This window comes from Staurois parvus, unplaced genomic scaffold (assembly GCF_062004578.1).
Source record: "Staurois parvus isolate SC_StPar_1 unplaced genomic scaffold, SC_StPar_1.0 ptg000173l, whole genome shotgun sequence".
NCBI classification, from domain to species: Eukaryota; Metazoa; Chordata; class Amphibia; order Anura; family Ranidae; genus Staurois; species Staurois parvus.
In genome coordinates this window covers 5,701,169-5,724,538 of record NW_028317969.1, presented here as the reverse complement: position 1 = coordinate 5,724,538, position 23,370 = coordinate 5,701,169, and the positions used below count along the sequence as shown (strand labels likewise).

Here is a 23,370-nt window from a genome sequence, read left to right as displayed (position 1 = left end):
ATTGCAAGTGTCCATAATCCCCATCCAAGTTAATACCCCTTAACAAAACTACTAAAATAGGTTCAAGGACTGTTTACATGCTCTGGAATGCAAGTCTGAGTCCTGGCTGTGCAGGACTATAGGGGGACCCAAATCTTCAGCAACTCTTAAGGGGGTAGTGCCACACACTTATTGGTCAGTGAGACTAACTGCACTGACCAATAAGAAACACATCTTTCTTCTGGGACACCTTATTGGAAGAAGCCTTAGATGTGGTCACATTGATCAATGGGTGCCTGGGCTATGTATTTGGCGGAGCCAACATTAATGACATCACACACTGACACCAGGAAGCGGCCTGCCTAAGCCCTGGACCAGCACATACTCACAAGAATATACAAGCATTTATCATAGTATTTAGTTAAATTTTACACTAGGATTCCCTTGGCTCTTTAGAAAAGACAGGAGGTGCCCGTCTGAGTGTAGTAACACCATTTAATAAAAGGATTAAAACGCTCACAAAAAAGGGCTCATCTGTGTATATAAGAAATGACCAATCCACAAATCATCCTGCAGGCCCTGCCTGGGCCGCTGTGAACTGGTGGATTTTTATGCTCATTTCTATGACGGCTTGTTTCATGCCGTGCTTTTCCTGTAGAGTTAGCTGAATCTTCTCGATTTGCTTTGTAAGGAAGTCAATCTTCCTCTTAAAGAAATCTTTGGCATCTTCAGCAGTCTTCTCTACATAGTATCCAGTTCCCACATCTACTAGCACATTAGAGACATTGCAAAGTGTTCCAGGCACATAGAGCTTGTCAGAGGAACAAGAATGTTTCCCTTCATTACTTTTATGGAGAACATTCAGACATTCCTTGGCCTCTACAAACTTGGTCTGCACCACTTTTAACTGAGCAATGGAAGACAGGAACTCCATTTCCTGGTCAAGCTGACTTATCAGGCCCTCTAGCTGAGGCAGAGACAGCTCGGTGATGTTCACAGTCTGCGCCATCTTGGAGGAGAACCCCTCCCTACAGGTCACTAACAAATCCTTCCTCCCCATCCTACACAGGAACCTGGAAGTGACATGAGCCAGGAGGGGCAGGACGAGCGAGGACCCAGCAGCTGGGCTTATTGAGATGGTAAGACACTGTAGTGGTCAACCCCTCAGATTGGTGGTGGTGTAGAGCTGATCCAGCAGTGTTCGTGCAGGAAGGAACCTAGAACACACCGGCAGGGTGTGACATCACAGGAAGAGGGTCAGTGGGAAGGAAGAGCACAGACGTGGGAAAGTCAGAATATGCACTCTGAGCCTCTAGCTCCTTCTATTGGCCCGATGGACCTTGGGGCAGTAGCTTAGAGGACACTGGTCAGGTGTGGAACAGTGTTCAGTGGAGATTTAAAGACAGTAACATGGAGAGAAAAAAAAACCGCATAACAATGTGGAACATGATCTCTCAAAGCTATAAAATAAAAGCACTGAACCATAAAACAGAAAATTATGAAGGATATATGTATAATGGTGTACACATACTGATTAGCAATGATAATTAAAATTGTAATGAAGGTAGAATTGTACATACGGTAGTGTCAATAACATGGAAAAAAGGTGCAATAAAAAGAAACAGGATAATGAAAGCGGGGGCATTAAAAGGGGGGGGGGGGATGACAAGTCATAAATATGCATGTCAGTATATGTACAAGGAGTTGCTAGGACATTAGGGTATTATTGGAAGAATGGACACAATATAGTGTGCATCTCGAGCTCTTCATTAAGCCCTCCTGGGGCTAGGGTGTAGTGTCTTCATGAGAACATGACAAATCCACCATGGGGCTATTAGTGTGGGTCCTGGAACACATTTCCCCCCCCATTACCCTCAGTGGCAGAGTGTTTTAAGCACCTCTCCCAACACTAAACATACTGGATCTACACCTTAGACACCCTAGCCCCAGGAGGTCTTAATGATCAGATCGAGACACACACTAAATTATAATCTGTCCATTCCTCCAATACCCTAATGTCTATCCTAGCAACACATCTTCCATACATAGGATGTGCATATACTGACATGCCATGGCTTTTTATTCCCCCACCCCTCTTTTTAGTGCCCCTGCTTTCATTATTCTGTCTTGTTACACCTTTTTTCCATGTTATAGATGTGACAATTGTGCGCATAGAGACCTGGACACTAACAGCCATCTTCTTAGGTCTCAGCCATTTTGTTTCTGTTCTCCCTCCCTTTTGAATGGAATGCGAGTCTAAGTGAACGGAGTTCAGCAGTGCATATCACACAACTGGATGAGCTCCATGGCTGTAAACCTCCAATTAGCCTGGTTCCAAAAGGTCTGCTTGAAAACCACTTTCCTCTGCCCAGTCGTAAAACAACCAAGTCAGTCATGACCGGTTAAGCATTAGAATGTGTCCCATAAAAACGTACAATCCACACAAGTCATTTTTCATACAAATTCATAAACTTCAGCAGGAACTGGGCACATTGATATGAAGTATATATTCAGATAGGTAATTTTAATACGAGTCACATGACCTTACATCCCTATGTAGCACCTACAAGAGGGTAGGTAGCAATTTCTTTTATCAGAGTGGCAGTTTATGCCAAGTTTAGTATCTGTGCGTTCGGAACATAATTCTAAATATTGATCTGCCAGTTGCTAGCATGGTACCTGTACCCATTGAACGTTATTGACCGTAGTAAGAACTTGAAAGGGATTTGGTCCTAACCTTGCTCACCGCCTAACACCCATCCCCAAATGGGGTGATTGGCTATTTGTTCTCAGGAGACACCCCTTTGAGATAATAGAAAGACTGCGCCTGGAGAAAAAAAGGTAGCTCTCCTTTTAACATCGATCAGGAACCATCTTGAGAGCAAAGGCAACCTTTTGTTCGGATTGGACTCTGCAAAAGTCTGGTTTGAGCAAAGTATTTTGCCTTCTGAAACTTATTTGTTTTATTGCCCTCTTTATACATTTGTTAAATCTTTCTGTAAATATTTTAATTGCACCATTTTGACCTTTTTAGTAATAAATCCTATTTTCTGAAAAAAAGTGTTGAACTGTCTCTAAAGCTTTTAATGCAAACTAAAGAATCTGTCTTTGAAGAGTGCTACTGTATGAATAAATCTGTCTGTGGTGACCGTGTTACAGAGGATTAATACAGACGCTTATACTAATAGTGTTACTGCTAAGATTTGTGAGTTTCCTTTGTAACAAGGTGGTGGTGGCAGTGTGAAGGGTTAATTGTGTAATTAACCTGACCCAGTAACAAATCGCTCTCAGGCTGTTAGCACAGATTGTGGTCCCACGAGCTGGAAAATCTTTGTGCATTAGAGCAGCACTTTTATTTAAAATGTGTATTGCAGTGTACAGACCTTTACACTGGCAGCATGGAGCATCAGGGGCACTATGTGCAGTGAGGTCCAGGGGGTGGCCAGGATATTTGGAGTTTGTTTTTTTTAACCCATTTTCAATAAAAGGATGAACTTACAGCCTTAACAGAGGTTTGGACATTCAGGGTTAGTTTCTTGCTTGCAATTTGTGTGGATCAACAGCCTGCAAAATAATGCAAAAGCCTGCACTGCCATTATTCAACCCAAGGCAGGAGCAACCTATCAATGCCATCTGTTAACATTGTCTTTGTAACTTAAAAGCTCCTACTGTATATTAACAGTGAATGTCTTTGACCACAGCACAACTTTTTGCTGCAGTGGTGAGTGTGCAGCATACTCCGACATCTAAAAAAGGGGTCTCCAAACTACAGGGGCCATGCCCTGCACACAAGATTTTACCCAGCCAGCAGTATCTGATGGAAGGGATTTTGATGTGAAAGGACTTTGAAAAGGGAAGGGGGCTCTGATGTTAAAGGGGAGACTGTTGAAAAAGAGGACTTCAATTGCAAAAAAGAAGAGACTTCTGACAATGTTATTTCTTGAAAGTATTTGTATGCCAATTGTGCTTCACCCATTAAACTACCCAAACATCTTATGAAATAAAAAATACAATATGGCCACAATATGACGTCCAAATAGTGATTTCAAAGTGTCCACATTCGGGGACACTTCTGAAATTGTGATTACTTCACAACATGTAGCGCCGCCCAGCGAGTTTCATCCCTTTAACAGAAAACCAAGCCTCATTTTGAAACGAATCATCCACAGCTCAAGGAGAGAATTTACAGCACCAATATGGAGTGCAACGTCCATGCCCCAGAGGACATTTCTAAGGAAATATATAGATAGAGCTACATGCCCCAACATCACATTCCCGGATGGGTGTTTTAGCCTCTGCACAGTGGTATTTATACATGGAAGTTCATAAATTGTGTTTTAATAAAACTATTTTTTCTTCCACTATGTGGAGCATCTGATCCCCTTTCCTAATATACTGTATATGTGCATAGGGGGATGACTGGAGAGGATTGCCTACATTGACATTCCTATCGTGTTACTAGTTCAGCAGATTGAATTTGGAGCCTTACCAAATAGTTACAATTGCATCATGTGTTCTATGACTACTCTAACGTGTGAGTCCTATACTTCTAGTAAGCTTCTTGTTGTACGTTTGGTGGTATCGATCTGCTGTGGGATTCGAGACAACAGCTTTGGAAATTTTCTACACAGATTGCTTTTTAACTGCTTCCAGACCAGTGATTAACCTATACATCACTGGACTTGGTGGTTATACCGAGATGCCTGCAGTCACAGGCATCATGCCAGTGTTGTTGGATTTCTTGTAAAAGCAACCCAGTGGCTAATTAGCTACTTGGCTTGCTCTTACAAGGGGCTGAGAGGAGGCGTGCGCCCCCCCCTCCTGCCACCTTCCGCAGCTCTTTTGGGCACTCCTATCCCACCATGAGAGCCGAGCGATCAGCTGGTGCTTCCACCAGCTGATCATAAATGCAAACAGAGGCTGGATTAGCTCAGATTGCCTCTAGGATACAGGAAACCATAAACTGAGCATTCATTTCTGGTTTTCCCAGATGTAAACTGCCATTTTTAAAATGGTAAAGCATCTTGTCACATTGATCTTAGTGTGATCAGATGCTTTTAATGGTAGGAGACATCTGGGGTCTCAGACCCCAGATCTCTCCATCAAGAGTACTTGTCACTTTCTATTGCTATCACAGGGGATAATTATATTCATTGGGATAATAAGCAATTTTTAAATAAGCACCCCCGTCCTCACACGCAAACAGCGATTATCCTATACATTTAGAGGTATCACTGTGAACATCAGATCATGGGCAGTATTTCTAGCACCAGACCACCTGTGTAAATCTAAAGTGGTAACCTGTGAAAGCTTTTTAAAGCGCCACCTATAGATAATGAAATTTACATCATTTGTCAGCAATGCGCAGGTGTACACAATTTTAAAACAGGACATGTTTGGTATCAATTTACTCAACATAACTTCACATTTTACAAAAAAAAAAATTGGAAATTATATTGTGTTTTATTGCAATGGAATTAAAAGTTTAAAAAAAAAAAATGCTTGAAAAACCTCTGTGCAAATACTATGACAAACTGCCTGCAACACCCACCATTTTATTACGCTCTAAAAACTTATAAATGTTTGGGGGTTTCAAGTAATTTTTAGCAATAAAAATTTAACAATTTAAACAAAAAAATGTCAGAAAAGGCTTCGTTTTCCAGTGGTTTTAAGTGTGGAATCACTATTTGGACTTATTTTGGTTATTTTGTGTTTTTTCTTCATAGTACTATATATTTGGGAATTTTCTTCAATTAGTGTAGCACAATTGGTATACAAATTGCTATAAAAAAATCTCATGGCGTGCCAGGTTTTTGTCCATAAACATAGGTTCTTCTGTGAATGTGATTAACTAATTAAAATTTAAATAATTAATATCAAACTGTATATTTTACGGGCCAAAAATAAACCAGTGTGACCCTCTTACTGAAAAGATAGAGATCCCTAATCAAGTTTGTATTCCACTGCTGCAAGTTTTCTTGATTTAGATTTCAAATTCCAGTGCACTACTTTAGCACAGCTGACGTGTTTGCAACATAGCATTAGCACTTCACTGATTTATTTACCTTGCTGCCTGGAAGTGCTCTTTAAAATGTGCCCGTCATGTTTATTGCACTTCATATACAAACACATACTCTGTTATCAGGAACTATAAGGCTTCTTGTTCGTTCAGTTCCCAGTAGGACCCCCTATACCCTCCATTACAGCCAATGCAGCGTTTTCCATACATCTATTTATATTTCATAAGCCTTGGCACATGTGCGGCCTCAATCTTATCTATACAATAACTTAGTACAGACTTCAGCTCATAAAATATCTGAGTCTTCTTATAGACTTGGACTCATAAAATATTCACTAGAACTGAAAATTCAGTCCTGTAGAAGTAGATCCACTGTAATTAAAGAGATTATCTTCCTCTGTTATATTCATCTGGCAATTACGCCGGCGTAATGAGCCATAGTCAGGCAACAGTCCATTGATATAACAATATAATTAAGTGTTTTATTTTGAGACGTACTGTAGATGTATAATTGTGCAATTATTTTGCTAAATATATCCAATGAATGGATTGACCCCCCCTGGCCTCTCCAAGGTGAAGGAGATGGGAGGTTTTCATTCCACAAATCCTCTCATGTGAAAACATAGAAAAATCGCTTTATTTAACGCTGGATGGAACTAGGGAAGTTATGGAATGACTGAGTCCATATAATAAAGCAGATCTTGCATTCCAGCAGCTCAGTCTGTTGAGCTGATTCACTAGAAAATGCAACTTTAGAGCTGCACATGATGGGCAAAGATAACAGCTTAAAGCAGGCATTGCTAAATGGCAGGCCAGGATTGGGACCAGTGACAGTTTTACTTGGTCTGCCAGCAAACCACCAGTGCACTTTGTCAAGGGAGCGCTCAGATGGGGGACACCCAATGTCAAGGGAGCGCTCAGATGGGAGACACCCAATGTCAAGGGAGCGCTCAGATGGGGGACACCCAATGTCAAGGGAGCGCTCAGATGGGGGACACCCAATGTCAAGGGAGCGCTCAGATGGGGGACACCCAATGTCAAGGGAGCGCTCAGATGGGGGACACCCAATGTCAAGGGAGCGCTCAGATGGGGGACACCCAATGTCAAGGGAGCGCTCAGATGGGGGACACCCAATGTCAAGGGAGCGCTCAGATGGGGGACACCCAATGTCAAGGGAGCGCTCAGATGGGGGACACCCAATGTCAAGGGAGCGCTCAGATGGGGGACACCCAATGTCAAGGGAGCGCTCAGATGGGGGACACCCCATCTAAGACTCATAAAAAGGTCTGATGCAAGGGGCACATTACAATTTTCATAGCATTTCAACAATATCTATTGTCAAATTTCACACTGCTTATTACTTGATAGACCTAAAATATCAATACTAGGAACTGAGTCCTAGCACAATAAGAAGATTCTGACCTCTGCTGGAAGGAAATATCACTGGGTAGATAACATGAGGTTCCTCACCTCTGCAGTGACTGAATGACCTGCAGCTGCTTTACCCCCCCAGTGCTAAAAAGTATAGGGGCACTCAGATAGGGACACCCGATATAAGGGGCACTCAGATGAAGGGTTACTCCAAAGAGGACACCTAATGTAAGGGGGAACACTAATGAGGACACCCAATGCAAAGAGGCATTCTGACGGCAACACTTTATGTAAGGGGCACAATGCAGTTTGATGATATTGCTGAAATGCTATGAAAATTGTACATTGCATATTACTTGATAGACCTACAATAAAAACATAACTAGGATCTCAGTCTTCGATAAGATTTGGACCTCTGTTAGAAGGAAAGGTTACTGAGTGGATAGTTACAAAAGAGAACCATTTTTTGCATTTCCTATTCTACCCCCAGCTCTTCGTGCCACTTTGTCCTCCCAAAATTTTTTAAATTCTGGATCGTGCTAGTCAAAAACGTACACCACGACTTCAAGCCCAACGGATTGACAGACAAGTTTTCTGGCAAAAAGTGAATTGAGTTGGCCATGTGAATGTGCAGATATATTCGATAGAATTCAGAGGATTATGGGAGAAATATCATGGGACTCAGAGTTAAATAGCACAATAAAGAGAAGCAAGGTGGTAAGCATGATATATTTCACAAATGCTAGTAAAGAGGAAGAAAAAAAACACACATATAACTAAATCTAAAATTTTTAACACTTGCCGAACAAAAGCCCCAAAAGCAGTTCCCTGAAAAATGTATATTTACCCCTCTGGTGGTCCAGGTCTGCTGTCTTTTCTTTGAAGTGCATTCATTTTTAAACTTGTCCATACACTAGTAGAAATTTGTTTGAACATTTTGAAGAAAGTTTGTTCCATTTTCGAATTGTTAGTGGGGTCAACCAACATTTGTTGTCGACATCTGCAAAAAAAAAAAAAAAAAATGAGCAGGACAAAAATTCTCGAACCGTGAATGTAATTTTGTAAGTTTCAAAGTTAATTTGTTTTAAAATGGAATGCTGAATTACAGGTACTTCTATAGCACTGGTAATTTACATAGCGCTTTACGTATATATTGTACATTCATATCCGTCCCTGACCAAGGGGTGTACAAGCTAAAATCCCCAACTTACATTCATACATAGACTATGCCAATTTAGGCATGATACAATTAACCTACCAGCATGTCTTTAAAGTATGGGAGAAAAATCAGAGTACCCGGATTAAACCCATGCAGGCACAGGGAGAACATACAAACTCCAGGCAGGTGGTGCCATGGTTGGAATTCAAAACAGACGACCCTAGTACTGCCAGGAAGTGCTAACAATTTAGCCACTGTGAGAATGTTAACAGCAAATGTTTTTTGAACTATAACCCCTATTCCAAAAAAGTTGGAATGCTGTGTAAAACCTGTATAAGAGAACGCAGTAATTTGAAAGTCTCATAACCCCACATTTTATTCACAATAGTAAAAACTTATCCAAATGTTTAATCTGAGAAAATAAACCATTTTAAAGGGGGGGGGGGGGGGGGGAGTACCAGGGGCATTTCATGGGGCCCTCTACTGACCCCGGGCAGCACCCGAGTGCTTGAATGGTCAGTCCGCACCTGATTACTATACAGGATTTATATAGCACCAGCAGTGGTACCCATGAATGCAACTGCATGTTAATGTGGCCATGTACACGCAGGCATTTATGCATGCATGTGTGTACAGCGTTCAGGAACATATAAAAGCCCCAAAGCTGCAATTGGAGAGGAGCTTATAAGCATAATTTACCTGTGAATTAAACATCTGAAAGTGCTTCTACTTGTGAATGCACGTAAATTTAATCTAGTGGGTAGAAGAAAGGAATATTCTAACCAACAGAAAGTGTTTACTTGCTATGCTTATACACACCATGTGCCTGTAAATGTGCATAAATACGTGCAGACACGCGAGATTGGGGGCATTCTTTTCTGGAGGCTTCCGACAGCATATTTGGAACATACCTTGTGCATGAGGCTTTATAGTGTGACCCATGTAGATTTTAGATTCCCAACTTGTATTGCTCGGAATTCTCAATCTGTTTTCAGTAGCGGCACCCTACAAAGGTTTTCTAAATCAACACCCCAGTCCAAAGTGGAAAATTAAATGTTACTTATCAATGGAAAACCTAAGATTGGGATAATGCACACAACCACCATGAAGAAGTTAACTTTACATCAGAAGCTCCCTATATCAGAGGCTCTCATCACATCAGAGCCTACGTCACATCAGATGTCCACCATCACATTAGAGATGGTGGGGGGGGGGGGGTCACATCAGAGGCCCCTATATAATGAGAGCACCCCCCCCCCCCACACACACACATGAGTCTCTGCTATACAACAAAGACCCCTTATACAAAAGTCCCCACATCAAATCAGAGATCTCCCTTCAGATCAGAGCCTCCAAACACAAAAGGAACCTATCTTGTCAGATCTTCCCATCATGTCCCGCCTTTATGTTCGAGGCCCCTTAAACATAAGAGTCCCTCAACACATCAGTCTCCACTATACTTTAAAGGCCCCCCTATCATCACAGTCCCCATATCACAGAATCCCAGTCACGCAGTCCCTTCACATTGGAGGCCTACCTTTTGGCTCCTGTTGTGCTGCAGAAGGTGGGAGGTGGAGGTCATTCTTCTCTTGAATGCTGGGGGTTGGCATACAGAACTCATTCAGGTTGCCATATTACAGAAAATTACAGCGCTGTAGACAGAAAAGGAAAAGTAATTTAACATTAAGCTACAATATGGTTTGTCTGATTGTACATACTATACTATTTGCTATACTTTTTCCCCCAAAAATGGAGTTCTCCTTTAAATTGCCAAACTTCAACTGTAAAATTAAAATCACAAATTGCTTACAGAAAGCAGATGCAGGGATTGCTATAATGCACCTTCCACCCATTGCATTTTGTCAGCAGTCTGGCAATCAGAAGCAGAGGTTCTCAGATCACCAAACACACCCAGCGATCTGTTCTCAAAGTTGTACAAAAAAAAAAAAAAAAAAAGTTATATTATCTAGTTAACACCTTTTAGCTTTGGATACAGTGCAAAAGTGTTAGACCCTCAAGTTTTTACTCCTGCCGGTGTCCCCACTGGGGAGATTCTTCCTTCATTAGCACTTTTGACCAATTTCTTCGAGAAAAAGTGAGGGTATATCCATAATTTTAGAAATTCCCCAAGAGCAAGAGAAGAGGGGAAATCTCCCGTTTCAGGGACATCTAACAGGGGATTTTCCTAAACTTTGCAAAATTTCCTTAAAGTTACTGTTGCACTTCTGGGAGTGGAAGTGAAGAAATTTTCCCAATGGTGGATAAACCGCAAGAGAAAAAACTTGGAAAGTAGAAGGTGTGGGGTATTGGATATCTTAAAGCAGCAGATGTTCTCAATCAGGTCCTATAGCAATGTAGAGGGAATGGTTCTCCTTGGACAGCTCCCTCAAGAGTGGTGACCAAAGTTTGCCTCGTTGCTCAAGTACAGACAGGCTGTGCAAGAAGGAAAGCACCAACGCAACACAAATAAAGTCCAGATTTAATCTGATTAAGACTCTAGTATCATAAATCAAAACATTTCAGGTGTTCAAAGAATCAGGAATGGTACTGTTGAATGAAGCATGCACTGGAGAGAACATGAGGGTTGAACAAAACATGTCCTGGAGGGATCATGAGGGGTAATTCATATAATCTCTTCAGATGCCAGTTTACACTCCCAGGAAAAATAAACTGGTAGGGGTTTAAATCCTTTCCTATTCTAAGAAAAAAAAAAAAAAGTTGTCTCTACAAAAGACCACTTCCACTGTTAATATAAATTCTGTCTTCAATCTTTGTGACTTCAGTTGGGCTGTAACATGTGCTAAGTGCAGACTTCAAGGCAACAAGAAAAATAGATGCCTTAAAATTTTTTAAAGCCATTTTTCTCCTATTCAGCAGCATTTTCTGTCATACTGTCACAAAAGAGCCATTTGGACTATTTAATATGTTAGCGAAAATTGAACGTCAAAGTCCAGCGTCCCCGCTGTTCAAGAAACTGGTGCAGGAGGACTCCAGCTGTGACGCTGAATGAAATTCTGTCTTATAAATTCACAAAACCATTTAACCCGAGACATGAAACTATCTATATATTTTAGTTTTAAGTCATTCCCATCGTTCATACTGTGTCTGTAATGCCAATATATAATTTTACATCTATTTTTTTGCTGTCATTGGCAATTGCAACCGCAAGATAATTTAAACCGTGTGTCTTAAGAAACAGAAATTCACTGGAAGCTGGAAAGTTATCACTACATAGGAGGAACACAGTAATAAAAAAAAACAAAAACAAAAACACTCTAGTGCTAAAACCAGAAATTCAGGATGCACTTGGCCGAAAAGTTTTCGAACGTTAAAAATATTTATAAATCTGGCTGGTGACTTTGCATGCAAGTCTATGGGAGGCAACTGCCTGAAAGTTGCCTTAACATTTTTTAGAATAAAAAAAAAACTGCTGGAAACCCTGGAAATGTAGGGAACATTTGCACAGCCCCAGAAGAAATTTCTGTATTTTGTGTAATAGGATTACCTACTTTCCCAATTTAGAGCCATGCTCTGTGAAACCTACATTGCCTGAGCAACTTCTCAGCTCCTGGTTTGCCATGTATTTGTGTCCAAAAAGCATCCCTTTAGGTCAAAAGCAGTTTTAGACCAGCTAGAGAACGATCGTAAATTAGAACCACTTGCAGAATTGAGTGATAATGATTCGTGGGGAAATTTGTCAGACACCAGGGGCGGACTGACCATTTGGAAACTTGGGCACTGCCCGAGGCCCCGGATCAGTAGGGGTCCCCATGAGATGCTCCTGGTACGTTTTTAATAGGCTTTTTTGAGTTTGGGCAAGGACAGGGGCCCCCATGATCCCCTATTGCCCAGGGGATCCATGAGCTGTCAGTCTGCCCCTGTCAGACACTGAAGATGGCTTGGCGACTTTGCTCAGTGATGTGCGAACTTGGCGCTCCATTTCAAATTTCAGTGTTTTTGGATTATATTATTGAATTAAAATGATCGATTAAATTATAATTTATGATTTCATGTTTCAAAATTTTCATACCCGGGATGTTTACTAGACTCGTTTGGACAGATTTCAGTGAGCTATTCCTAAAAGTTAGACCTACAATAAAAAAAAAAAAAAAACACAAACAAAAAACGTCATTTCCATGCAAAAGTACTGCTCTGAGCACAGAAATACTGACAAATCAGACCGCTAGGGAGGCTACAGTATGGTTGCACTCACATGTAAGCAAACAGGCATTGATTGGCAAAAACACTATACGTTTTGTCACATGTAACGTCAGTGCCCCTGACATCACCTGTGATGAAACGCGTAGGGTGGAGCCACGCATGCAAAAGGCCAGAGGAAATATTAAAACAGGAAAAAAATTTTTTGGCAATGCCTGAGGTTTGCTTACATGTGAGTGCAACCACACTTTAAATAAAATGTTGTGATTATGGTTTCACACTAAGTAATACGGTACACGAGCGCTAGAAATGTACGTATGGATAGCAGCTTGCATAAATAGGTAAAACCTACAACCCTCTTAAACAATATCTCACAAAAATGCAGCGCTCAAATAGACAATCTAAAATTTCATCACACAAGCATAGGTGCATCACTCAATGGCGTATTGAAAATGCATAAAAAATTATAAGATGATCAGTCCAATATATCATAAAACATGACAAAGTGCAAATGCATGTACAACGTTCAGAAGTGTATTAGTGACAATAAATCTTCTATAGGTGCAAATCCATGTCTCAGGTATGCGTGGAAAAGAATGCAAGTTGCACTAACCAGATGGTGCAAACTATAGCGCTTTTGAGTAATCAGGACCACTCCTGGTCACCATCCTGGAATGCATGGAACATCACTGGCAACAGGTCTGCCTATAGCCTCTCCTAATGCACACCCACTGGGCAGCACTCCACCTTGGTGGCTCAAAATAAATGAGCCAGAGAAGTGCTAATATTGTAATAGGTTTATTAAATGAACATAAATAGATGAAAACAGGTGGATTCACATTTGGACCATAGTGATATTATGGTAAACAGGCATATAAGATAACCTGGAACCAAGATGGCCGCCAGCCTCCCTCGTGGCTCAGGCAGTGTAAGTAGAACTGGCTTTGGCTACTCCCTGATGCATTTCGTGCAACAGCACGTTTTCAAAGGCTTCAAAAGCACAAAGTGCATCAGGGAGTAGCCACTCTCCCAAGAAAAGAAATTCTAGCAATACACACCAAACTGAGCATGTACAGCTTGTCCAAGGGTCTATCCCATCAGATGAATTGGGGACAAAAGAGGGAGTCAGAATCAGCCATCCTTTTTACACGATTAACCCCTTAGGTTCCACACTGAGTATATCAAGATTGCTTTACTCAGTATTCTGAGACAAACTGAAAATCAAGGACATTCAGCAGGTAGGAAGAAGAATGAAGAACATTCTATACTGATACATAAAAACTAATAATCAAAAAACTTAAGCAAAGTCTTTAAGAAGACAGCTTTGTGTCGCTGTCCCCTCTATTAAATGAGCATATGGATTGTTGGAATGTTTCAATTTTGCTTTCCAGATGAACATGAATATGCATATGTGGAGCAGCTGGCCAGCCAAAAGGCATTCTATTCTTCTGTGCTTTGTCTTCTACACGTTCCAGACTTTCCTTACTTTGTAAAGAGTTTCTCTCAAGAACACCGATATCTAGGAAGACAGAACTCCAGATAAACTTACAGGATATGCACTTCTGGTAGCCAGAGAGTTAGGGATCATGAAGGCAAGAGCTTCCACTATGGGGACCAACTGACCCTGTACAAAACTGACCATTCTCTGGTAACCCATAAAGTGGGTCAGATCATTGCTAGGAGCTACATGCCGTCAGGCTGGCAACTGCACTGATGTGAACCCTTTAGCTACACTGTAAGGGAAAGCCAATGAGAAGAGGTAGGCTTACCTGAAAAGTGTAGGTCAACAGCTGATTCAGAGCAGGGCACCATGAGGCAGGCAAGACCTGGTATCTGGGTCTGCATAGTAGGGACCACACTAGACAAGATGTCCTGGAACCTGAATCATGATTACCCTGGAATGGAGGAAACCTGGGGTGTGAACTAGAACATATGAGAGCAGGGGATGTGGCATTACCCAGAGTGCAGAGTCTAAGTGCCAACTGGAATTTACCAGAGGCCTCCCAGGGTTTGACATGGGATCAGGATACAGCCAAGTCCAAACCCCTGTTTTTACTCTATTAGTACTATAGACCACAAGGTGAACACAGGAACAGTGTTGTGGACAAGTAAGGTCAGGACAAAAAAAGCCAGAAGTTAGGGCAAGCAGCAGACAAAACTATGGTACAAAATCAGAGGTCATGGCAGACAAACCACCAGGTTACAAGCCAGAGGTCAGGGCAAGCAGCACACAGGAATTAGCCAGAAACTAGTACACTAGAATCAATTGAAAGCTGCAGGCTGGATGGCAGGGAGGCGTACTAGGGACTTAGCTAGCTTGTAAAAGTTCTGCTCAGGCAATAAGCCAGAAGCAACAAAGTGAATATGTACCTGCGTGGGTTTTCTCCGGGTACTCCGGTTTCCTCCGACACTCCAAAGACATACTGGTAGGTTAATTGGATCCTGTCTAAATTGGCCCTAGTATGTGTATGGATGTAAGTTAGGGACCTTAGATTGTACACCCCTTGAGGGTTAGGGACTGATGTGAATGTACAATATATATGTAAAGTGCTACGTAAATTGACAGCGCAATACAAGTACCATAAATAGTATGAGGAAGAAGCCTCAATGATCGGTTGAAGCCTGACAGAAGGGAAGGGTGCCACTCTGACTGGTGCTGTCCTGTCATTCCACAGCCAGACTGGCAGCAGCTATACAAGGAAAGGTTACTGCTTGGAGAGGATGTGCTCTCATTGGATGTGGTTGTAACACCAGAGCCACTGGATCGCAGAAGGTAGGTAGTACTGACACCAAGAAAACAAATGCAGGTGCAAAATACTTGTATACTAGCTTCTTCGTAACGAATTAGCATCTTATTTTGGATTGTCCCACTTTTGAAACCAAATGCTTCTGCCCCTTTTTTCCCCCCAGTGGGCAGGGCTAGGTATGACAAGCTGCAGGCCACACCCACTGCAACATCTTTTCATCCCACTGATGCACAACCTACATGAAAGTTTGTTTGTTTAAAAACACCCACCTTCTCTTCAGCAGAGCAGCATTGTGGCCATTTCAGAAAGCTTTATTAGGTGGACTTCACTGGCAGAGTCAGCTTTGATGGACAGGGGGACCAAGAAGAATACTGTAAACTGCAAATGCACACAAAGTGCTGCAGCACTTTTTTGAAAAGGAAGGCCATAGTTCATTATAAATACTGTCCAGTTTTTGTTTTTTTGAAGAGACATTGGTGAATCCAGAGATTCGAATCAGCTTTCTCCCTACTGAAGTGGAGTATACAAGATGGTCTGGTAGTCTATACTTACCAGGGAAAAGGGAATTTCTGGGGAGGCAGAGGTGCAGCATGGAAAAAGGTAATTGGAATCTAGGCATCTAGCACAGGTCAATGGGACAGTGGGAACATCACTTGTACCCCTATACCCAGTGGTATCAGGGGTTCCACAAGCCCTGTAAAAAAAAATCAAATTTATGATTCGGCACTTATATCGATGGCAAGCTTGCAAAATATTTGGTTTTTATAATCATAATTATGTGTGAATGGTCTTCTGACAAATTGTAGTATTACAATTCAGATATAGCGGAGACTGAAAGGTATGAGTAAGTTAAGCTGAGACAGTAAAATAAGACAGGAGTTAAGCTGAACTATCCAGCTGAAGGCTGAGTATTCTATATTTAAAGCACAGCTGGTTAAGTCTAGTAAAATGTCAAAAGGTATTAGGAGTGACTCTTACTAAAAACAGATACTATTAAAATACATAATGTAATAGTCCAAGTTTCTAATATTGATACATATATAGATTAGTGATTATACATTGATGATATGTTGTAAAGATACGTTCTTAAAGTTATATCATGAATAGCTGAGGTTATATCAGCTTACAGTATTATGTATATCAGCATCTGTACCTGTCCATCAAACATCACATACAACGTCCTCTGTCTTTTATGATAGTACTGATTTCCATAGGTCTTAAGAATCCAAAGCTATGACGTAAATTTGCCTCATAAAAGACCATGAGACATCGGACACAAAAACACTATCACACACACACGTCTGAAGCTGCAACAGGTGCATGCTGCAATACAAGATAGTTACTTCCGTCTACTTCCCAAAGTCTCGAGAAGGACAAGTAGAGCACATGAAGAGACCACATGGCTGGACATCTGACAATGGTGACTCTTAAAACTACTGTAGAAATATCAAGCAGAAGTTTATCTACATGGAACTGTTCATGATATGCTTTACATTGTTATTTTAAGCCATTGTTAATAAAATAAAATCACACTATTTTTTATTTCAATGGCTCTCATTCATAATCGCCTCAAGACACTAAGAAGTATTATATGTGTGTCTATTAATCCAACACTCTGGCAGTGGACTGGGGTGGCAGGTGATCGAGGAGATGAAACTTCCATCACGACAACCTGTTATTTTGCCTCAAGAGATAAGACAGCCTGGATAGTTGATGCCCAAAAGCAAATTCCCAAGACAGGGCAATTCGAGAAACTGAATAAGTCAGTCTGTTTAAAATCAAAAAATGCAGCTGAAATGAGAGAAAGGTTTGGTTCCTATACCAGTTAGTATCGAAGAATTCAGGTTTCTGAATCCTGAGGACTTCAAATATGATTGATACATTTACCCACTTTAACACCAGGCACTTTCACCTTCCTGCCCAGGGTTATTCAGCCTCAGCGCTGTCACACAGTCAATTACTCAGTCATGCAACACTATCCCAATTTTTTTTTTGTATTAGGATACAGCTTTATTTTGGTGGTATTTAAATCACCACTGGGTTTGATTTCTTTTGGTATATATAAAAAAAAATGAATACCAATAAAAAGCTATGTTACTGTTAAATTTGAAAATAGTCTTCATAAATTTAGGCCAAAATGTATTCTGCTACATTTCTTTGGTAAAAACCCAAATCAGTGTACAACAGTCTGTGTGAAAGTTAGAGTCTACAAATTATGAGATCTACATCTATAGCTATATTTTTGTTTTTGGAAAATTGCTCAAACTGGATGTACTGATCTCATTTAGGGAGGCTCTAAAATGCCAGGACAATACAAATACCCCCCAAAATAACCGCTTTTTGGAAAGTTGGCAGTGCAAAGTATTTAGTAAGACATGGCAAATTTTGGTAATTTGTCACAAATTAAACATTTTACATACTGGTCACTAGTGCAATGCAGCTTCATATGACTGATGGTGATCAAGGATTTTGACTGGTGACAGTATGTTAAAAAAAGGGGGGAAAAAAAAAAAATCACACACACGTTTGTAGACCAACTTTCACAGAGACTAAATATTGTACACCGATTTGGGTTATTTTTACCAAAGAAACGTAACATTTTGGCCTAAAATTTAGGCAGTAAGATTTGCAAAATTGTACAGGAACAGTTTCTCCAAAATTTTTATTTTTTACATACCAAAAGAAAAAGCCCAGTGGTGATTTAAATACCACCAAAAGAACACAATTTTCCAGGCTGCGAGTCCCCCCCCCCCCCCCCCCAATGATACAAGTCTACTATAATACACAAGTATGCATGCTGAGGGATCTGCTATAGAGTATTTTTAAACATAGGGTAATGTTGGTGACAAAGTCCACATAGAACCATTGAGTGTTCAAGAGGGTAAGGTTGATGAAATCGTGTATAAGGTCCACATGTTGAGCACTGGCCTATACATGGACAGATTAGACTGATCAGTTATAACTGAATGGTCACAAAGCTCACACTGTCAGTATCCCATAAGAAAGATCCCACTCCAAAAAAGGAACATCACAGGCATACCAGATAGATACATGGCTCGGTCCTTCTTACTATATACAAGGCTAGATGGTCCTGTAACTATTGTCTGCCACAGATGTGTCCTCTAATAGAGACTCAATGGTTGACACATTTCCCAGTAGGAACAGTTGCTCCTTCCTGCATGCCTGGGCTAAGGGCAGAAGATTCCAGGAAGTAAATGTTACATGATCCATATGCCCTTACTTAAGATGGCTACAACCAGTAATGATAGGGGGTGTTTTTTCCAAAGTTATTTATCAGCAAAATAAAGCACGGAGACCTGGAAGGATGGAAGGATAGGCAAGTTTGCTTTGATTATTAAAACATTAAACTGAATTTTTGGTTTGTGGTTCTCAGATGCAGTGTAGCTCCACGTAAAAGTAACCACAATGGAAGTGTATAAGAAGCGGAGACAGCTTGTATAGTTCCAATAGACTAAAGTGTCAAAGTCTAAATAGAATATGTAAAATGGTTACACTAAGTCTTCACTTTTAAGAGCTGGTCCATGGGGATATTATTTTGACCATGACTTTTAGGACTTGTTTCTCATGGCAAATATACGCATTTTATTGCATATCAACTTCACTCTTATAGGTTTTGTTCTGTGGAGTCTATACCCCAGGTGGTTATTGAGTGGTTGACATACAGCACATTTAAAAAAGGGTGCATGCATGCTCTGCAAGATATGTTAGGCTGGTAATCATGAGTGGATATACTCCTGTTGGGAGCTTCCATTGACTGCAGGTACTCCCCAACGTCCTCTTTTCAGCCCTGTAATCAAGCTACTGGCCAAAATGAAGTCCTGCAGAATTAAATTTAGTTTCAATTTAGTTTGTAGCTCTGAGATAAGTAACTGAATGCAATTCTGCAGGACTTAAATTTTGGCCAGTAGGTTGAGGCTAGCAGCTAGAGGTCTTCCCTCTGCCAGGTGCTGCAATTGCAGGTCTAAAAAGAGCAGCTACCTATATAATGGCTAGCAACACTCACCGGGAGGGATGAGCTCAGTTTTGGCCAAACTTTGCCTCGGATTGAACCCAGAAAAGATTACGCTTGCCAACTGCACCCAGAACATTGACCTAATCTGTCCAGGTAACAAAATGTCCTAAGCATCTTCACACCTTGGTGCACATGCAACTGCAGGGCAGAGAATGCCCCAGCAACAGTTGATTGGCAGTGGGCAGGAGTTAGCGTTTTCTTCCTGGTTTGGTCTGAACCTGAGCTCATCCCTTAGAAGCTGCATATCCTACTCTGAACCGGATCCAAAAAGGGGGAAAACACGTTAACTCTTATTTTCAACAATCCGGTTTCACTGCCTCTTCAAATCTTCCAGTGTTTCTTTTTTTCCCCTCTTCCACAATTCAGTCTTACTGCCCTACCCCCACACTTAAAAGCTTGCATATGCATTTTCACCATCTAACTCATGCTCACCATGGTTGCTAGTCAGAGGCATTGTGGCAGTGTGTGGGCACACTTCATGGTAGGGACAGTTCCACATGTCTAAAAACACCAGTCGGTTGTCTTCGCCCCCTCCCCCAGGCCAAAAAGGTCTAGTCCTCCCCCTGGTTTACCTATAGTCTTATACTGAGGACATGCGATCCACTGCACAGCAGCTGAAATGTTAAAGTATAACAAAGCCAAATTTTTCTTTTGGATTAGGAGGGGGATTAGAACACTTGCCATGTTTTTATTGCAGTCTGAGCCCCCATTGACTTGTCAGGTTTACCATTATCATTGAAAATAAAAAATCCCACATTTCTGGTTGCCTCCAGAACAGTAAAAAAAAAAAAAAAATAATCTTCCAATGGGGACACTATTTTTGGGGTGACCCGATAACCAGGGATTTCCTCACTTTGAAGGCATTTCCTTCCACTCTGTTTTAGTTATTGGACAGGAAGTGAATGAGAATCTCCCCAATGATGCACAGATGCCAAACACAAACATGGAAAGCCTGTATTGCAGAGAAGGAGAGGGTTGTGTCTTACTAGGTCTGCTGGTTTGTTAGAGTACTGGAAAGTGTGGCAGTATCCTGGTCCCCATTGAACTACACACACTTGTACAACTGAAGGTCCATGAAAATTGGGGTAAGACTATGAGAATGGGTGTTTGCACAATGTCGGTTTAACTATTGCTGTGACTTAATTGGGCTTAAAGTATTCCTGTTAAGAAAAAAAAAAAAAAAGTGAGCAGGCAGGATTTTTAAACACAGAATAGACAGTGTACAACTGTGGCAATGCCAAGATGAATGAACTCCCACTGTTTTCATGACCTCACTCCTGTGCATACATGGAAGATTGATGCCTAGAAGGAAATCGTTCAAAGAGGTCAGCAGCCAGCAGGGAGCTGTAAGCCGTGTACCGGGGTGGGCTCCCCAGGATACAGTGAAGTCACGAATGAGGACAGCAACCCTGACACCAGCTTTTGCAACAGAATTTTACTTAGATGTGGCAAACAACCACAGATTCTGGAAACATACAATAAATTTACATACACCCAGCCCAAAGGCTGAGACCCTTGCGCTGCACGGCGCCTCCTTATGGATGAAGGTAGAAAGTGTAGTAATTTACCTACTGGCGGGCACAACTAAGCTGCCACACCTCACCTGTTATTACTCTAAGGCTACGTTCACACTAGCCTTGTGTGCAGGCGGCAGAGAGGCGTTTGGGAAGCGTTTTTACCGCTTCCCAAACGCCTCTGCCAATTCTGCACATTACAGCACATGGTGCTGTTCTAACGGGAGCGTTTGCGTCGCGGCAAAACGGACGCCTCTGGACGAGTCAGGAGGCTTTGAAGCCTCCTATTCTCGTCTATGGTGCGGTTGCGGAGCAGTAACACCACTCAAACTGCATTATAGGCGTTTGTGGGGCGTTATTAACGCTCGGCAAATGCCTAGCAACCGCCGCTAAACCGCGCATGCGGCGTTTGCCGAGCGTTAATAACGCTCCGCAAACGCCGGACCAACGCTTGCCAAAAGCTATAGGGGTGTTTGGCAAGCGTTGGCAAAACAGCCTAGTGTGAACGAGCCCTAAAAGAGGAAGAATAAGTGTATGGGTGTACGGTATGGACTGGCCTGCGGTGCAGCACAACAGCTTACAATCTTTACACAAATCTACGGTATTCCCTCTCCCATAACTGGTCCTGTAGCATGTGCCCGAGTATTCGTTCTGAGCAAAACACCAGTCTGGCTTGAGTTTGTGGGATTTTATCAGCTCTCCAATGTGAAATGTCACTAAGTTGGAGTCCTTCCAATGATCAGTAACACTTGTGGCCTGACACAGAGACCCTAACTATAGGCCTGTCTCAAGGCGCCAACACTGAAATGAGGTGCGTGCACGATCTTACTGACCTGGGTCTGCTTTGCATCTGCTGGTGACTGAACAGAACAAATGTCTCTCCAACAAGCAGCAATCTCATCAGCATTCCTGGCAGCAATCTTCCTTTATGAACAGGATCAGCATCTTGACCACCATCAGCTTCACTTAGCTGCATTTCTGATTACGGAGGGATGTTCACACCTGGATGGCATCGGATTCTCAGCTCACACACAGCCCCATTCTCCAAAGCATGGCTGCTGTCTCCTCTTCCTGTTCCCTCCACTCCTGTGTGAAAACCCCACCTCTTCATGAATATAGAAGTATCTATGCAGCCTGAGGCTGTGTTAGGAAAACAGTGACATCTTGTGGTTAAACTGCAGAATGTCCGTCAAAACATTTGATTTACAACAGTGTTCAAACAATGAGAGCTGTTTCCCCATCTTACAGAGCTCCGGGACACCACAGCACTGGTAGAAAGCAAGTACAATTCCGCTTTAAGTGTATTTAAACCCGAACACAAAAAAATTTATATTGCAGTTTACCAACCCTTTGAGGTGTTTGCTACATTAAAGCAGTAGTAAACCTGCTAAACCAGACATGCTGTTCCTTCAGAGTGCATGTGCCATCATGTCATCGACTGCAGGGACATTGAATATCTCCTAAACATGCACTGTTTAGGAGATATTCCTTGTACCTACAGTGCCTTGAAACAGTATTCATACCCCTTGAAAAAAAAAAAAAAAACTTCATTGTCATGTTAGAACAAAAAAAAAAAAAAAAAAAAAAAAAAAAAAAAAAACACACAAACACACACTTGTATTTCATTGGGATTTTATGAAATGAACACAAAGTGGCACATAATTGTGAAGTGGAAGGAAAATAAGCGTTTCAACTTTTCCATTTAAAAATTGTGTGCCTTTGTATTTAGCCCCCCCTGGAGTCAATACTTTGTAGAACCACCTTCCACTGTAATTACAGCTGCAAGTATTTTTGGGGATGTCTCTACCAGCTTTGCACATCTAGAGTTTTTTCGCCCATTCTTTCAAAATAGCTCAAGCCCTGTCAGATTGGATGAGAGCATCTGTGAACAGCAATTTAAGCCACAGATTCTCAATTGGCCCAATCAAAGTCCAGATCTAAATCCAATCTAACATGAATACTATAGGCTTTGATCTAAACCATTTCATTGTAGCTCTGGCTGTATGTTTAGGGTCGTCCTGCTGGAAGGTAAACCTCCGCCACAGTCTCAAATCTTTTGGAGACTAACAGGTTTTCTTGTAAGATTACCCTGTATTTGGCTCCATCCATCTTCCCCATCAACTGACCAGCTTCACTGCCCCTGCTGAAAAGCATCACCACAACATGATGCTGCCGCCACCACCATGTTTTACTGGGCCATTTTATTCAAGTATAAAATATCCATATCTGGAATTACTCGAGTCTTCAATTACCACTGGTCATGAAATGGTTAAATATCCACACCATATATTTACCAGGAACAGTATGTCAGTTAACCTGACAATATAGCTTAGTTTCTCTGTTTCATTCATGACTGTTGCAGTACTTATTTGTACCCCCCACCCAATTAA

General features: G+C 41.5%; 1 pseudogene; it reads right to left on the bottom strand.

Annotated features, from left to right (window-relative positions):
* Positions 1-544: 544 nt before the first annotated feature.
* LOC149462557 (prefoldin subunit 5 pseudogene) lies at positions 545-993 on the bottom strand (annotated as a pseudogene).
* Between the last annotated feature and the right edge of the window lie 22,377 nt (positions 994-23,370).